We start from the raw sequence: 18,960 nt of genomic DNA, 5'->3' as shown, positions 1-18,960 counted from the left end.
TTTACAGCGGCTCAATAGTGCGGGAGAGAGGAAACTCTATCTCCTAAAAAGGCACGAGCTCTGATACCATGAAGACTTTGAGAAGAGAGATTTTATTAATTCTCAAGTGTGTCTATACAACCAATCACAGAGGTATTTATACACAAAACTGAAGCCTAACTAGGAAATATACAATTAAGGAAACAAGATAAAATCTCTATAATAATGGAAACTAAATCAGTTAATAATCTATCTAATTATGATTTAGAATCTGATCATATCAAAATCATATCAGGATCTGATCCAATCTTAATAGAATCGGATTTGTCAACAGCTTGTTAAGCATAGGAGAAATTTGGTATCTATTGTTAGTACATCAAAATTTTGACATTGTGATCTTATTTAATGACTCAAATACCTATGTACTTCTCATATGGAAGAGATTTTAATTGTTATTGATCTGCTTCCATGCACAGTGTTGGGTATATGTGGAACAAATATAAGTCCAACTTCTAGCTGTTTGTTATTTTGGTTTTTCTTTCTTTCTTTCGTGGTAATAAAGTCGTATATATACGTTGGTTTGTGTAATATAAAGATATGATTTAGATTACTTCTTGCCTTCAATGTAAGATTTGTTGATTGGAATAAAAGGGTGATCGAACTTTCACTTATAAGGTTGACCTTATATTTTTCAATTTCAAGTTTGATGACTTTTTGATTTTGGTATTTCAAACGTTATATGTGCAGGTTTTGATAGGTCTACCATTGAAGTCATATCCAGAAAAAAGAAAAAACTATTTGTGCAAACATTAGTTGATGTTGCTAAAATTTCCAGAAGCATGATGTAAGTGAACTTTTTTTTATAAGTTTTAGCTTTTGAATAGGGGCACTGACTTTTTGCTGCAAGTATGATTCTGTAAAGTTCTTAACATTTTTTAGGTGTTAAGTTATGGTTAATACAAATGGTTACCTTTGACTCAAAAAAAATGATGTAAGTGAACTTTTATTTTGTAAATAGTTGATGTAAGTAATAGTTCTCATTATAGACAAACTCTGTAAATAGTTGATGTAAGTGAACTTTTATTTTGCATGAATCTATGTTCACTATAAGATTCAAAGTTATAGCAGGTTAGTTTGTAATTTGCCAGTCCAATTAAGAAGCAGGTAAGATTAGATCATTTGTTTAACTATTATGACTTTTGTTTAACGCCCATCTTCCTCGTCTAGTAATAAGGTTAAAATTGTATTGATTGTCCCCTATATTCTTTGCAGGTATTGCTTTTCTCCAGCAAATGATACAGATAAGTTGTTCCCAACATTTCGAGATGCTGCAAAACTTTTCAAGGGAAAGGTGATGAAGCTTTATTCAGTCTCTAATGTATGACAGCACCGTCATTGCTCTAATACATATAGTTCGGTAGAGAAATACTGTTAGAATCGGTTCCAAAAGGGGTTCATAGACTGAATGGGTGTTATCACCTAATATGCAAGTCTTTTAGGTTGAACCCTCCTAATTAGTTTATAACAATTGATATTGGAGTAGGTTGATCAAGGCTCGAGATCATGAATTGTAAGGTTTTGGTTTAAAGTTTGAGTGTTTTTTTCTTTGTTCATTAGTTTGCAATTTTCAAGTAAATTACGTAATAGGACCTGATTAGTGATTACTACCTATCCATTAGTTTACTCCCAAATATCCAATTCTTTGATCCCTTTACTTTTTGGGACTATCAATTGAGCACAGTTCATACTCTTTGCCATGGTCAAATGAAGTTGGAAGACCAGTATCGGATTATTTTCAGGTCACTGGAGATGCTCCACACGTTATAATAATTCCACATTATGATGGGCACTATGAGATTTTTGGAAACCTGGGTTACTGATATGCAACTTTATCTTGATTCTTGATTTAATTCGTGTAGGTTATTGGATATATAGAAGAAGATGATTGGAAGAAATTTAGATTTGACGGGACATTACACTCGAGAAGATTAAAGGTAGATTGTTACAAATGGTTGTTAGGTGCATCCAATTTTGGTCGGAAGTTATGGACTAACTTGTTTATTGTCTTTTATTCCTCAGGCATTTGGAGAGAATTTTCTGGAAAACAAGCTTAAACCTTTCTTTAAATCAGATTCGATTCCTGAGACAGTAAGCTGCAATTTCCTTCTGACCTTTAATTTAGCTCATCGTAATATTCTGATTCAACTCTATGTCTGTAATTATCGCAGTATGATGCTGATGTGAAAGTCGTGGTTGAGAACAATTTTGATGAAATCGTTCCAAATGAGTCAAAAGACGAGCTTCTTGAGGTATGTTCAAGAAATGAAATTTTTGTCCATTGGTTTTTGTAATCAACTGCGGGATCAAAATTTTAGTATGCAATTCAACATCTTTTTGTTTGATCTATGCACCATGGTGTGGGCATAATTTTGTTGTTATTGCAGCAGTTGAACAGTCTTATAGTCAGCTAGACACAAGTAATTTTTCTTTGCGTCGGCGAACAATTCCTTTACATCTCTTCGCAGCAGCCCTCTTCTAAACCCACACTCTGTCTCTATCTCTCTCTCTCTCTCTCTGTTTTTGTTACTTTTTCGTTGTTCCATGAGATTCTGAACAAAGACCATTCAGTGTTTTACTGATGGACTTGATACCCATATTCTGGTTCCTCCTTAAATAAAAAAGAAGTTCGAGGAAATGCTTTAGTTGAAAAGTTACCGGGAAAATGGATGTAATACTGGTTGGTAGAGACGGTGCGCGCTTGAATGATCAACATCTTTTACATGGTAAAAGAAATTCCATTAATATTCTAAGGGAGACTATTGCATATACACTGTAAGTTTACACATATAGATTAAGGTTCCTCCTACTCTCTTGAAACAAAGAAGCCTCTCCGATATCTAAATGAACTCTTAGGAGCAATATAACTTAACTAGGAAGTATGACCTTGCTGTTATATACGTGCTCTCAAAGTGCATTATTTTTCCTATTCTGTCTGTGTTGCTGGTTACTTTTGCTTGTAATATACTTCTTTCTAAGATTCCCTAACGAGTTTTGGAAATATGCAGAAACGAGCCATTCGCGCGGAGCAAGAAGCTAGTGAGGCATATAGACAGATTAAGAAATTGAAGAATAAACATGAGGAGATCAACAGTTTGAACCATTTACTGGAAGAACCCCGTCTACCTAAAGATAAAACAGAACCCATATATGATAATCCCGAGACAGGTGACGAGCGTTGGAGAGAAGAATTCGCGCCATTCTACAGCACCAAAGAGGAGGACCAACCAAAATTTGGAGAACTATCTTGGTTCTCTGGTTATGACAGGTGCAACGTATAGAATGTGGAAACTTGTTATAGATTGTTGTTGTATGTATTCATAATAGTGTCATATATAATTGAAAAGCTGTTGCATTTTCTTCAATTTCAACGATAGTTATTGTTTAAACCAATTGTGAAAATAACAACTTGAATCTGTCAAGCTGTTGTATCCATTTACCCTTATTTCTTCAGAGGTATGAAGTAAATGATTTTTTCTATTCTTTTCCCTCAGTCAGGCCTTCTCTCGAGTGTCCGTGGAAATGCACATGCTCTTTGCTTTCAATTTCAAACAATTTGTTCACATTGTATTTGGAGGATTCGTACTTTGTGTCCACACATGGTGTGTCGACTAAAGTGAATAGTATGTATGCCTTATCTATAAAATCAAGAATAAAACAACTTTTCCGTGTTTCTTTTACATTAGATCACAAAATTTCCTGTAAATATTTTCGTGAAGATACCATCTGATGATAACGTTACTTTTTTGGGTTTTTATTAAAAATTTGACTGAATGCATTTTTTGGATCGGGTGGGACATGGTGCAGTAGAGACAAGTAAGGAATTGTGGAAAGATCCCAAGAATGAACAAATATGTTATACTATCTTAGGTCATTTATTTGCTTGGTTTGGATGTCAAGTGGATTGGGGGCAATCTTCAAGTGGGTAAGACTAGTACATTTCTGGAAACAATGCTAATTCAAAGGCGGATCGTGATTTAAGGTTATTGATTCCTATAATAATCTCGAGTTAATATATAATAATTATTGACTTTACAGTCAAATATTTATAGATATTTAGTGAATGAATATTTTAATACATATATAAGGTTTGGGCGAAAGCTACTGGATCCTCGTGAACCCGTAAGTTACCCTCTGAATCCGCCACTGTGCTTACTTATATCTGCCGACAGTGTAATGAATTTTATACATTGTCAGTGCAATCTAACTTGCCGTAAAAGATTACATGCCTTATTTTTCATGTTACTATTTCACGTATTATGGATAGTTATTGTAATTGTCTATTAGATGACTTGATCAACTGTCATCGTACACGAGTTAAACTCATTTATGTATTCCAAGAATTGACAGTTAATATAGTAAAACCTGAACTTTTCCAAGCTTGCTGATATTTTAGTCATGTTATGGAGAGACCATAAGACAAGTAGCTTGTGGGATTGTCTTCTTTGACATCTAATTATTTTTTTGTGGACCATTTTGTTCTTTTCTGCAGAGGCACTTCTTTTTTACTCAATTATAAAGATAGAAAAGATGCCAAGAAGGTTCCAAGTACATTAGCCATCGAATAAATGTGGATACCATAAATTTTCTGTCTGTCTGTTCAGTTAGTCTTTTATGCAACAGTACATAAATAATTACCATTATTTGCTAACTTGTGGTTATTGGGATGGTCCAAAGGTGTTGGAATCTTAACATGTTATGGTCTTGCAAAGATTCATTTTTTTTCTTTTTTATGAATTATCCGATATCGAAGTTCACTGATACGACTATTCCTAGTCCATGTCTAGTAGGGCTATTAAGAGAGATAAGGTGCTCTCAACCGACATGTTCTCCATTCCTAGCGGTCAAATCCGAAACATCTAATTTAAGTGGAGGAGGGATCTCCATAATCTCACGGCACCTCTCGAGTGTCAGTGTGTCAATTATTATTGTATACTATTCAAGTTGTACTTGTATGGTTAACAATAGAAACGGATTTAGGATTTGAAGTTAGTGAGTGCAGAGTACCGTTGCACTTACTCCTCTATAACTATAGGGAGTGTGTTTGCACTCGCCGCCAACAATTTACATGTAGAATTACTCATGATGTTTGCTGTTTAATAATCTCTTAAACCATATAAATTATAGGGTAAGACCATCTAAAGTTTTCCAAATTGTCCATAATTTCAATTCTCCTTTATTATTAGGAAGAACAAAAGAGGACAGCTCATTGAAAAGAAAAAATATTGGGGCAAATACACCGTTTTGCAATTGATAAAGAGAACCAACTCTTCTGAAAATAACTCAACTTAAAAAAAGAGAGTATCTTTCTCTGCTTGCAAATTTTTTGGCATATTTCCATATTCCAATTTAAACTAAGAAAAATGTTTTATACACTTTGCTTCACGTATCAAAGTGGGGCCAGTTAAAGTTCTCGAATCATCATTCTTTTAACTTCTATAGGAGGAGCCAGATAATTAAATAGATTAGTTTACAAAAGTCAATCTCTATAAAGATATTGTTGAAACACTTTTTATATTGTCAGAGTAAGATATAATTTATAAAATTGTAGTAGTATGTTTATTAGCTTATATATTACTTTGACAATATGTAAACTACTCTAGAATTATCAAATTAAAACAAATCTTGAGATAGCCAAATCTTGAGATATTGCTTATTGTAAAAGATTGATGATGATATTAAAGCTTTAGAGAAAAGATATAGTTGGTGAAAGCAAAATGATTGACTTGCTATTCAATCTCCAAAATTACAGCCTGTTTTTCCTCTCTTTTCTTTTTATATTTTTTTTAATAATCTTATATTCGAAACTTACCGATCCGACTAATGAAATTATACTAAGTCCACTAAAAACCTATACTCCTATAGGATAAAACGCTTCCTCTCAAGATGTTCTTTGTTCCTTGGTTCACACTCAGTAACATCTAGTAAGGGTGATAAATCTCAATCATCACACTGTATTTTTTGGTGTCTATTTTTTCCCTCAACAAACGTCATACCAAACTAAATCAGAGAAATATGACAATGATCAAAGAACTTATTATAGTATTAATAATTGCTAATTGCTCTGACATGATGAAGGTGTTTAATAATACTTAGTATTTCTTTTTTAATTTTAGTTTTGACAGCAAAAATATGTCACCGATTTAGTAAATTGATCAATCCGTTCTGTTTAAAGAATCTATTCTTCGTTGCTTTCTTTGCATTGTTAGCGAGTTTAACTTGTGATAGCAGATTAATCATTATTTTTATCTGATTATTAATTTATTTATTTTTTTGCATAGATTTATAACATGTAACTACCTTATAAGTGACTTAATTGTGTTTATATTTTTCATACAGTTAGCGCATAAATTTAAAATCTTGAATCTTAAGTAACTTTTAATTTGTGGACCCTAATTGTTTTCGTTATGTCCGGAGTTAATCACGGAATGCCATGATTAAAAGCATCTTTTCATGTACTCAAAATACATTATTCCATATAGTTTTTTCCCATGATTTTTACAGGTTTGACATAATCACAATAATTCAAAAAAACCAATCTACAACCTTCTTTTCACCAATCTAGTTGACTTTATAGTTAAGGAAGATTCATGACTATTCATTTATTTTTACTTTTTCCAGAATCATTTCGATTCTTTTTTGTTTTTTTCCTTGAGAATCTTTTCGATTCCTTTCTACTTTTTTTTTTAATTAGCAAAAAGCGAGTCACAATTTTATTGCCACGGGTAGTGCGTTATAGTTGAAGAAGGACGACTAGATTTTACCTATTAATCATTCCTGCTTCATTTTATATGATACTGTTACTATATTTTGACTAGAACTCTTTCATATAATGTTCAGATATATTAAATCGTAGAAAGTTGTAATTTGCTCCAAATCTCGAGTTCTTCTAATTATCTAATTATATTTTTTAAATAATTGAAAAATCAATTGCCGAATTATTGAGACTAAAAATTAGAAGGGTATAACCTTGTACTCTGACCCTTTCGGTCTTCTTGAAATGAAGAGAGTCATAAAAAATGAGATAGACGTCATATATATCAGAGTTTAACAGATGACAAAGAATAAAAATTAGTTGTGAATTTTGATTCGTGAATTTTCAGGTAAAACTCGTGAAACTATAAGAGCGAGTGAGTAGTAATGTTATTTTATTTTATTTTCACCTTATGTGTATAGGAATTAAATGCACGTATGTGTCACAAAATAAAAAGGGAATACAATGTCATAAAGTCTCAATGAATTAGTAACAAAAATCAGAATAGTTAGGAATATGTTGAACGGAAACTCAAGGTTGAAACAATAAGTAATTGCATTGAACTAATTACAAAATAATCTACAAGTGATCAATTTGAGTTCTAACACCCCATGTGGTGTATGAAATTGCCTACCAAATAAATAATAACAGTCCCATATCCGAAAAAGTTAAAGATAATCATCACAATTATCCAAATTGATCATTGAATAAATCAAGAATTGGAAGAGACAAATCATCTCTATCTTTTTTCCTTCTTTTGAATCAAAGAAATGTTTGGAAGAATTAAACTACCAAATGGTCTTTTGGTCATAGCTCAACCTTCATTTGAGCTGTGGGCATATTGCCTACATTAAAAAAGTCAAAGTATTAGATATACTCAATTACGTTATTTATCATGTAATTACAAGTAAAGCTTTATGATAAGCAATTAAGCATTACTCCTAATGATAACCTGATAAAAATAATAATTAATCTACTATGACATGTTAGTATAAATAACATTTACATTGTCGATGTATATAAGTGAAATTCATAAGAGTATACTAACCAGGAAAGTTCTGTGCCTGAATTTGGCCAAAACCCATCTGGACAAAACTATGGAGATCATCTTCAAAGAATGTTGGAACCTAAAAGAAATAAATCAAATTACAATTATTGTTAATTTAAAACTGCCAAAAAATAGTACTTTAACATTGTTACAGTTCCTAAGAAATTCTCTTGATTACCTGAGGCAATTCCATGCTTATATTTCGACCGAGAGGATTAATTGTAAAGGGAAATTCTGTTTCTTTTGATAAGAAGCATTGTAAGTTTGGCCCTTGCTGAGATTGGGATCCATGTGAAAATTCTTGTGTTGAGATTTCCGAGGGATGCATATTATGATGCAATGATTCGGCGGATTGGAATATCTGACAATGCATAAGAATTTTTATGCTATTAGGTAATGCATCGATAACTATAAGTAATGGTTCATAATAAGCAAGATTAACAACTTGCAAAATAAGGCACGTAACCTACTATAACGACTTAAAAGTGTGAATACTATCAAGAGTTTATATGACTTACATTCTTGGAGTGAAGAGATTCCACGTTGAAGTCCATTGTTGGATTTAGATTAGATAACTTCATTGAGAGAAACTACACGAAAGTAACAAATATAGAATTCAACCATCTTAATAAAATTCAATTCTCCATCATTTGGAATATTATTTGGAACTTATGACTAGTTTTTAAAAGATTTGAAAATGAGCGTTTTATTTTAAAAACTCTTAACACTGTTTTTGCAAAGTCATTTTGAAAACTAAAGTAATTTACCTCAACTTGGCATTGGAGGGATTGCACATAGTTAATGATCTCATCAAGCATTACAGCTTTTCCGGTAACCTAATAAGAAAAAATGATAATGAACTTACCATAATAGAATTCTACATATTCTCTATTAAAATTAATAAAGCTAGTAAAAGAAGTATAATTCTCGAAGCAATTACTTTATTGCAACAGTACAAGATCTTGTAAAAACTTCATTCTTTCACCAATTTTCTCTCTTCTGACCTATCCAATCAAAAGAATTAAGTCAAAAAACATCCTAACTGTAAATAAATCAAAACAATATAAAATAAAAAAAGAAAATAATGTAACAGAAGATATTAACAAGAATTGATTTTTTTAAATACCCTTTCAGCAAGACTATGTGCATCAGTGGCCTGACCCCTTCTGGCTCTAACATGAATATAATCCTTTTGTGGCTCTTGAGGCTTTTGATTTTCGTCATTTTGTTCTTTATCACTTCCATTTTGTTCATCAGATTTGCTTCTTTTGGCACTTGATTCATTATTTTCTGTTGAAACCTGCATAGAATTAAGTAGCATCATCTATTTCAATTGTCTACTTATGGTAATCAAATGAGTTTATATCCTATCCAAGGATGGTCACATTCTGGTTACTAATAAAGTAATTACAAGTAAATAACTCTTTATGATAAGCATTAATCAATGACAGAAAGAAACATTAACTAACACATATCACAACCTATATGATGCTCAGACTCTTGAGAAATCTCATCGGGCATGTCGGATCTTCCAAAAACCGTGCATTTTTAAAGGATCCGATACGGCGGCGACATCATTTTTTAGAGTGTGAGCAACACATATTTCATAAGTTAAACTTTAGTATACTGTAAGAAATTTTTACGCTGTCAATGCATATAACCGAAATCCAATCAAAATCAAGAATTGCAAATCCATGAACTTAGAGATAAAAAGAGAGTTATTACGTTGGCATTCTTGGCAGTGATTTCTTTAGCTTTCCTTTTTGGAACTGATTTCCCCTTCTTGGAATTGGCATCATTTGGACATTTGATGCTAATTTCCTCAAGTGGGATTTGTTCAGAAACTGAAGAATTCTCTCTTGAATCTCCAAATTCAGATTCTTTGCTTGAAATTCTTGAAAATTTGGAACTTTTCAAATTTTGGACATGTCTATTAGTAGGAACAAATTCTGATTCACTTGTGCCACCCAAATTGTTACTAGCAAAACAAGAGAACTTTGCAGCCCTGTCTACAAATCCAAGATCAGCAGAAAAATGTGGCAAATTACTAGTACTACTATTAGTTGGAAAGTTTCCTTTAATTTGATGATCAAAATTGGAAAGATTAAGTCTTGGAGGAGAATTCAATGGAGTAGCATAGCAAGAATTACTATTACTATCAACAAAAGAATTTGGTGAAATTTCACCAGAATTACAAATACTTCCTAATTTTCCAATAAACTCCCTTAGTACAAAATTGTCACCACCATTGCTACTATTACTAGACACAATATTAGAATCAAATGGATCATTTTGATGATCCATTGAAGAATTCTCCCAATTGGGGTTGTAAAAACTAGTGCAATTCAACTCATTCATTGTGTTGACATTGTTCAAGAACAAGTTTTTCTTGTCCATTTAACACATGTGAAGTACTTAGAATTAGTGACAAATCAAGAAAACAGAACCCCAGAAATAGTAATGAGAAAAATGAAGACTACAAGAAGAATTTAGTAGTAGTAGTAGTACTAAATTTGGAAGAAATGAGATAGGATGCAAGGAAGAAGGGAAAAAAAAAAAAAGTGATTATGAATTTTGTATTTGAATGCACTTAAATGAGAAAGAATTGAGACGGCTTATGATCAGGGGAAAGGAAAGGAAATGAAAAGAAAGCAGAGAGGAAAGTGTAGGAAAGTGGGAAGCAACAAGAGAAGATAAAGAAAGGGAAATGTCTGTTTGACCTTTTAAAATTAGAATAAAAATGTTCTTGAAATGTAATTTTTTTTTTTGTTTCATATTGGGACTCGACTAAATTCGTATGTCGGCCGACAAATTCCACATTGGAAATAAAGCTCTCCCTAATAAAGGCGACTCTATATTATGGGCTCAAACTCGAGATCTCTAATTAAGGATAAAGGAGTACTTACGATTTCCCGACAACCCCCGTTGGTACTTGAATTTTACTTTATTTATGAGTTTAAGTTTGATAAATTGAGATATAAAACGTAGTTATAAAAATCAAGTGACTTATAAGGTGATTAAAGGCGATACTCTGTGATAAACATTAATTGATAATCTGATGAAAATATTAACTGTCTTGTTGATAATATGTTAAATTAGACTAGTAATGTAAAACTTTTTTTATGGTGTTAGTCATTGCAAAACTAAGGTTTGGGTTCATCCGAATGGTCTTTTGTAAAAAATTACAATATATATATATATATGAGTAGATGTTGAATCCTCATATCTTCTAAGTAGATGTTGAATCCTCATATCTTCTTCCTGTGTTTATTTTTTATATATTTCCAATTATGTTAATAAATTCTGGCTCCGCTACTGATATAGTATATGTAGTTAAATTCTTCTATTATTTATTGTGTTCACATATGTAATGTTATTTTATTTCGTTGTTTTGCAAGTGTGCAGTTGTAATGTTCCAACATACTACCAAATCTCAGCCCAAAAAACTCCGAAAAAGCCGCCGGCGGTGCGGGGGTGATGGGCGGCGGAGTTGTCTATTTGGACCTTTAGTGTCAAACTAGCTGATGTTTCGTTTGTTAGAAGCTGATGTAGAATAATTTTTTTTTTTTTAAAAAAAGACGTATAAACTATACGTACATATTTGAATAATAAGAATAATCATGGGAAAATTACAATCAAATATCATTCGGCAATCTAGTTTACAAAATATGTACACGGTGTATAGATATTGTATAAAGTATATTAAATATACATATACTATACATACTTGGGCCATGTTTGGTAAACTAGATGGCCGAAAGGTATATTTATGTAAGTTTCTCAATAGTCATACTACTAGGCCATTTGTTCTTATTTATCTGGTATACAAAATTTCGCCTAATGAAATTTGTGTATGTAGGACCCATTAAAAGAAAAACGTTCCTTAATTTATATCAGCAAATTTTTCTATTTTGAGGTCCGTGCTCATTTTACCACAGCCCTCGATGGTAGACCTCCTTTGATTCGCTACTAGAAAATCGCTAATTTCCGGCCGAATGCATTGAAATTTGGCTAGTTGATAATGTTTCAGACGAGCCAAATTCGGGCAGGACATCTCTCGAAAATTAGCTATTTTCGAATAGTGATTTTCATAGAGTTGTACTGAACCAAAGCAACAACAATTACGTCTTGTCCAAAATAAGTTGCAATCGACATATGAATCCTCACTGATGATGTATAACCATTTAAACTCAATTCATGTTATCATTGTATCAAACAAAAATGAAAGTGAAAAATAAATCAAATATACGTATAATAATAGTAATAATACTAATATTGGAGTTGCTAGGAAATAGGATCGTGGTGGTTGGTATATACTGGCAAACAACCCTGTTACACTGGCACTTTTGTCTACCGTGGATACTACTATCAATTATTAATGACCAGTTAAAAAGGTTAAAGAAAATAGAGTAACTATTTTTCCCTGGTTAATTCTCTTCAAAAGGATTAATTTTTAATTAATTAAAGAAAGCGGGGAAACAGATCAGGGCGCGGTTTAATTTAAATAATCAAATGTAACATGGAGAAAAGGGAGACCACAAATAAATAAAAGAGCCTTTAGTAATTTTTCAATATATTTTGTTTGTTCTTTTGTTCTTAAGTAAGTAGTAGTATGGCCTTTTTTTTTTTTTTTAATAACTAAAACTTATGTTAAAGAATATTTTTTGTGAAATTTTATATCGAAAAATTCCTTAGAGATTAAAAACAATACCTTTTCCTCACCATTTTATAGTCCTTAATTATTATTTGATCGCCAAAATATATAAATGCGAGGAGAAAACTCATTGAAAATCTTTTTTGGGGAACAAGATTATCACTTATGAAGAGGAACAATCCTGCATCAGGAAATCTTTTCAATATTGTAATGTTTGGGCCAATCATCCATTATTCAAGTGAGAAGGTGAAAGTTGGATGGGAGGTTCCATCAAGGATGTATGATGTTTAAAGTAGTAAAGAAATTGAAGTTGCTGAAACGTGGTCTGAAGGACTTAAATGCACAATTCTTCAGGAATATTGTAGATGAAGCAAATGATGACAGAAAGGCTTTGCACATAGCACAAAGTGTGCTACAGCAGGACCCTTTAAATGTGACTTTGCAACTGGACGAGAAAGAGAAGTACCTGAAATTCAAGCAATCCTCTTACATGGCTGAACTATTTTTGCAATAAAGGAGTAAGGCTACATGGATTAGACTTGGAGATGATAATACGAGTTCCTTCCACTCCGTTATCAAACACAAGAAATTGAAACGAGCCATCACACAATTGAAAGATGAACATGGGGTGTGGCAGCTTGAATCGGATGCTATTGCTAGGTTATTTGTCCAATACTACGAAGAGATGCTTGGTAGAAAAGGGGATGAAAGGGTCAAAGCTTTTCCAGATTTTTTAAGGAATGGGCCAAGATTATCTGTCCAACAACAAGTTGAAATCTTACAGGCCTTTACTAAAGAAGATGTCAAGAAAGTTATATTCTCGATTGACCGTACCAAAAGTCCAGGACCAGATAGCTTTGGAAGTGGGTTCTTCAAAGATGCATGGAAGATTGTAGGCTCAGATGTTACTGATGCTGTTATGGAATTCTTCAGGAATGGAAAACTTTTGAAACAGATTAATAGCACAACTATTGCCTTGATTCCTAAATTGGAGGCCCCTGAACTTGCAAGTCAATACAGACCAATCACTTGCTGCAATGTTATATATAAAAGCATTTCAAAATTGATTTGCCTTAGACTTAAAAAATCTTTGACACATCTTGTAGCAGAGAATCAGGCTGTATTTGTGCACGGAAGATCGATGATTCATAACATCCTAATTTGTCATGATATTCTTAGGCACTATAATAGAAAAACTTCTCCTAGGTGTCTAATGAAAATTGATATAAGAAAAGATACGACATGGTGAGTTGGGAATTTCAGGAAAGAGGCTCTCATAGATAGGGGTTTCCGTGAAGTTCACACAATTAGTTATGACTTGTGTTACTTCTCCAATGTATTCTGTCAAGGTGAATGGTGTAAGCCATGGGTATTTTGCTGGTAGAAGAGGCCTAAGCAAGGAGACCCAATGTCACCTCCACGCCCGAACTCGGGCTCGGACGTAACGGCACCCGTGCTCGACCGATGTGACCGAGCGAACCAATCAGCCGGGCCGAATCAACATGTGATATCAAAACATAACTAATTTATAAAATAAAACTAACACACGCCGATTAACTAAAAGTCTCACCGAAATATCATAACGCGGAAATACTTAGACAATTCGAACATATTCGAAAGTAGCCAACATGGCTAAACCAAACAATCGAACGACCGCCAACAAGGCTAACATAATAAATATCCGATCGTCTCGAATCGTGTCTGGCGAAGCCTCTAAGAGTGCCGAATAATAGAGTGTCTATAAACCGAATCGATCGGATAACCGACAACGCCCCGAAGGAATTTGGGGCTCACCAATGGCCGATACGTGCACTCCAAATAGCCGAGTCGTCAACTCAGTATATCGTTCGGCTCGCATCGCGAGACGCAGCCCCAAGCAATAAAAGGACATCAAGACATTTGAATTGTACCGGTATGTAAAGCAACCGAAGCAATCAAATACCGAAACCGAAACCGAAATCGATAATCGTAATCGTAATAGCAAGGAAGAGAGATATGAATACCCTCGCTCTATATCTCGAATCATCCGTATTATCCGTGTTTGTATACGCGGGCCCTCGCCCAATAATAAATGCACGCTATGGCCTCGCCGAGTAGTGCGTCAGTCAATGGCCTCGGCCATGTATACGTATACACAAGATCGTGCCGTGCCCTCGGCAAAATCACATATGTATAATTATGGTTAATTAATAAGGACCGAGACCATAACAACAATGAACAATGTCGAACCGAAATAGACACGCCGGATCGAACCGAAAACACCGACCGTTTTCGAGCATACCGAATTTCTAGACCGAGACTCACGTGGTAACAATACATAAGTCTATAAAGATTACGTGCCGAGTTCATGATATTCAAATTGATAACCATGAACGAATTCTCAGAATCGCAACCCTAGAAGATAACAGCTTCTACAACATATCATAAAACCAGGGCTAAACCGTATTCTCGAGTCAAATTACCGACAAGTATGAATAACGAGGCGTAGGAGAATCATGAACATTCCCTAACGTAGATAGTTAGCCTCACATACCTTAATTCCAGCCTTTGAGCGAAATACAATGTTCGTCGCCCCTTTCAACTTTGATCTATATCAATACAAGCCAAAGGGATTCTATATTAGCAATAATATTCATGCTTTGGTCATCTAAGCATTTTATCAAACACTTAGTGGGCATAAAGCTCCACAATCTCCATTAATGGTGTTTCTTCACCCAATTCCCATTCTATTACTTCTAGGTGATTCTACAATCTCAATTAGATGTAATTAACATCATTCTCCATCACCCATATCATTATAACAATCTCAAGTCAACAATCCAAAACTCTAGCATAGTTTATATAATCCTCTTTATCAAACCCATTTACTATTCTCCCAAGAACTCATCAATTCACAACTATACATGATTAGAGAGTAGAAACATTACCTTTTTGAAGTCCAATCCTCTTGAATTCGGGTTCTAGGGTTTCCACATCCAACAAAAATGTTCCAATCCTAACTCTATGGATTAGAAGAGTTTACTCAAGTTAGAAAGGGATTAGGGACTTAAATTCACCCTAGAATCATGATAAAACTTACCTTGTAGGGTTCTTGAGGCTTGGGACTTGTTCTTCTTGACTTTAGGTTAATTTTTCGTGAATGGGGTGCTGGGGAAATAGACCCCAAACCTTAAATATAACTTAAAACGCGTAAACCCGACCTTTTGACCCGAAACTGACCCGTTTCGCGATGGTTCCGCGATGCGGGTGCATCGCGCAACATTCTGAAGCTAAAAACTCAGAGTTGCGCGATCTCTCCGCGAAGCGGGGCATCGCGAGTTCTCTCACGCGCCCTCACGCGCCCCGAGAAGCGACGGGTGTCGGTTTTGCACAGTGTTCGGTAAAATGGACATAACTTCTTGTACATAACTCCGTTTGGGCTGGGCCCATAATATACCGTTGGAAAGCTATTTCAAAGATCTACAACTTTCATCAAGGAAGGTTCCTCAAATTCCCAACGGATTTGCACGAAATTTGACTGGAAGTCAGACGTATCGAAAACTTAGCCGATTCTATAGGATTTCAAGTGCTTTACTATTAGCCATGTTGAGACGATCATATCTCCTTGATCCGATCTCTGATTGGCTTGGTCCTTATATCGTTAGAAAGGTATTTCTACATACTATAACTTTCATTAAGGGTACTTTCCCAAATTCCAAACCGATTAAGGAGTTATCGCTGCCCGAAATAGGCCTATCAACCATTTTCGCAAAACGTTCAAACCTTCAGTTTTTCCGCTAAAACTCTAATGCTATGAGTCTAAACTTAGTTCCAAGATGCAGGATGTTACAATATCTCCCCCTTGGGATCATTCGTCCTCGAATGATGGGTCATGGTTAACAATATGGCCGGGACATAGCTTGACTACATGAACGTGAAGGAAACATGACATGAAACACGGAGATCGAACTAAGATTATTCATATCTCATAATAACCCTCCGGTCTTCAATTACCTCACCGGACTTATCGGCGATTTATGCATCCCCCTTAGACCAAGGCTAGCATCTTATACTTATAAATTCTTCTTTTGATGGGATCTAATTAACATTTCTTATCTTCTCGTAATTCCTTTGTACTCTACAACATTGAATCTTTCGACTCCCGATCCGAGCAATTTCTCATGGGAAAGAAAAAAATTATTTATATTAACGGGTTGCTACCGTATTCATAATCGGCATACTCCATCCTAATGACTTGACTCTCGCTCGACATTGTAAATCTTAGGACAACCCCTATTTTTTTTTTCGATTCCCCAACAGTGTGAGTACTTCGAAAGGTTCATGCAACTTTTCAAGTTCAATACCAAATTTCTTAGCAACATATGGGTTTCATAAGGTAAGGCGGATCCCGGGTCAATCATATACTTCAACCGCTGAAAATCGAGTGTACCGTGACAACATCCGTAACTTCCGTATCCCGACGGCCCGTCAATGCATACAAACGGTTTTGCCCATATTTTGTTTCCGAACCAGCCGCATTGTTTCGGATGATTATTTCGAGGGACCGTCAACCCAGCTTACATTACCCCCGTGTTCATCTTGCGGATGGGCAATCCTTGTAAAATCCCCGCCGACCGCACCCGAAACAACCATCCGTGCCCGAACTCGCATACCCGCGGGTGTTTTCTTCCAAATGCCGCAAGAAGGATACGTAAACGCTTTCAAAATTTTGACTCTTCCATAAACTTCGACATTCGAAATGGGACATCATTCGATGACCCATTCTTGAAGGATGGGCGGTTTTCCTCCTCCCCCGACCGAAATTTCGTAACTTAGCCTTCTTACTAAATTCCCTATCTTCCTCGCTTCTCATGGTTTCTTTTCCTTCCAGTCTCGTTACCTTGGACGAATGCCAAGCATCTTGGAAATAGTCATCTTGTCATCACGTGCATATATGGCATATATGCAACATCGGGTTTAAGCCCAATACAAATCTTCTAACCACGGCTCTCATATCGGGAACCATGTGAGGAGCATGTCCGGACAATGACACGAACTTGAGGTAATAATCCTCATATGTCCAGATTCTCAAACTCGTAGCCTTGGCTTCTCTAACCTCAATTGGCATGAAATGTTCAATAAAAGCCGCATCTTCGTCCCCAAGCTAGCGAAGGTGCATCCTCCCTCGGGTTCGTTCCCATGTCTCGTACCAAATATGGGCTACATCTTTGCGGAAATACCTTCTCGCCTCCGTACCTACGCATCACACGAAATATCTGGAGTCCATGATTTCTGGGGTTCTTCCTCCTTCTTTGACCCTGTGAACACTGGCGGCTTCATCCGCAAAAACTCCTGAGTCCTAGAACTATTTGACCCACTACTAGCCCCCGTTGATTCTATTCTCATTCTTTCTCAAGAACATCATTATCATTCAACTGGACGGCATTCATTCTCATATCCATGTCTCGAGCAGTGTTACATTGTATTCCACTTTCAATAGGGTCGTCAAGTCTCATTCGTCGGACCGTTCTCTTCGCACAATTGTACCCATGGGTAAACATCCTTACTTAGACCGTGTTCCTCTTGTTGTACTTTCTCTTATGCATTTTCGAAAATACGTACGTAATTAGAAAGAAATCCTAAGAGTAATGCTCTAAGCTTCATGGCACGATTTAAAGTATGAAAGAAGTGAGACAATCTCGAATGTCTTCGCGGTCAATCGTTTATATGTGTGGGGCCCTCACACATATAAAAGAGACACTACTGGACACGGCTTCATAGACTCCCTAAGACACTTGAACCATGGCTCTGATACCAAGCTTTGTCACGCCCCGAACCTGGGCCTGGACGTAACACGGCACCCGGTGCCCGACTGCATGTGACCGAGCGAACCAACCGGCCGGCCGAATCAACATGTGATATCAAAACATAACTAATTTATAAAATAAAACTAACACATGCCGATTAACTAAAAGTCTCACCGAAATATCATAACGCGGAAATACTTAGACAATTCGAACATATCTCCGAAAGTAGCCAACACGGCTAAACCAAACAATCGAACGACCGCCAACAAGGCTAACATAATAAATATCCGACCGTTCGAATCGTGTCTGCGAAGCCTCTAAGAGGCCGAATAGAGCCGCCTATAAACCGAACCGACCGGATAACCGACAACGCCCCGAAGGAATTTGGGGCTCACCAATGGCTGATACGTGCACTCCTAAATAGCCGAGTCGTCAACTCCGTATATCGTTGCTCGCATCGCGAGACGCAGCCCCAAGCAATAAAAGCGGACATCAAGACATTTGAATTGTACCGGTATGTAAAGCAACCGAAGCAATAAAATACCGAAACCGAAACCGAAATCGATAATCAGAATCGTAATAGCAAGGAAGTAGATATGAATACCCCTCGCTCTATATCCGAATCATCCGTATTATCCGTGTTTGTATACGCGGGCCCCGCCCCCAATAATAACGCACGCTA

General features: G+C 35.4%; 1 protein-coding gene and 1 pseudogene across 1 annotated transcript in view; one reads left to right on the top strand and one right to left on the bottom strand.

Annotated features, from left to right (window-relative positions):
• LOC132039250 (TMV resistance protein N-like) overlaps window positions 1–2,343 on the top strand; it is a 26,437-nt gene extending 24,094 nt beyond the window's left edge. The window contains exons 17-20 of the mRNA XM_059429778.1: window positions 1,286–1,330; window positions 1,899–1,973; window positions 2,059–2,127; window positions 2,208–2,343. The gene's annotated coding sequence lies outside the window, so the exon portion shown is untranslated. The remainder of the gene's footprint in view (window positions 1–1,285; window positions 1,331–1,898; window positions 1,974–2,058; window positions 2,128–2,207) is intronic.
• Window positions 2,344–7,321: 4,978 nt separating this feature from the next.
• Window positions 7,322–10,649, bottom strand: LOC132039655 (transcription factor bHLH62-like; annotated as a pseudogene).
• Between the last annotated feature and the right edge of the window lie 8,311 nt (window positions 10,650–18,960).

The sequence above is a fragment of the Lycium ferocissimum genome, chromosome 12, assembly GCF_029784015.1.
Source record: "Lycium ferocissimum isolate CSIRO_LF1 chromosome 12, AGI_CSIRO_Lferr_CH_V1, whole genome shotgun sequence".
Taxonomy (NCBI): Eukaryota; Viridiplantae; Streptophyta; class Magnoliopsida; order Solanales; family Solanaceae; genus Lycium; species Lycium ferocissimum.
The sequence above is the reverse complement of the archived record's forward strand: the minus strand, read 5'-3'. Positions and strand labels throughout refer to the sequence as shown.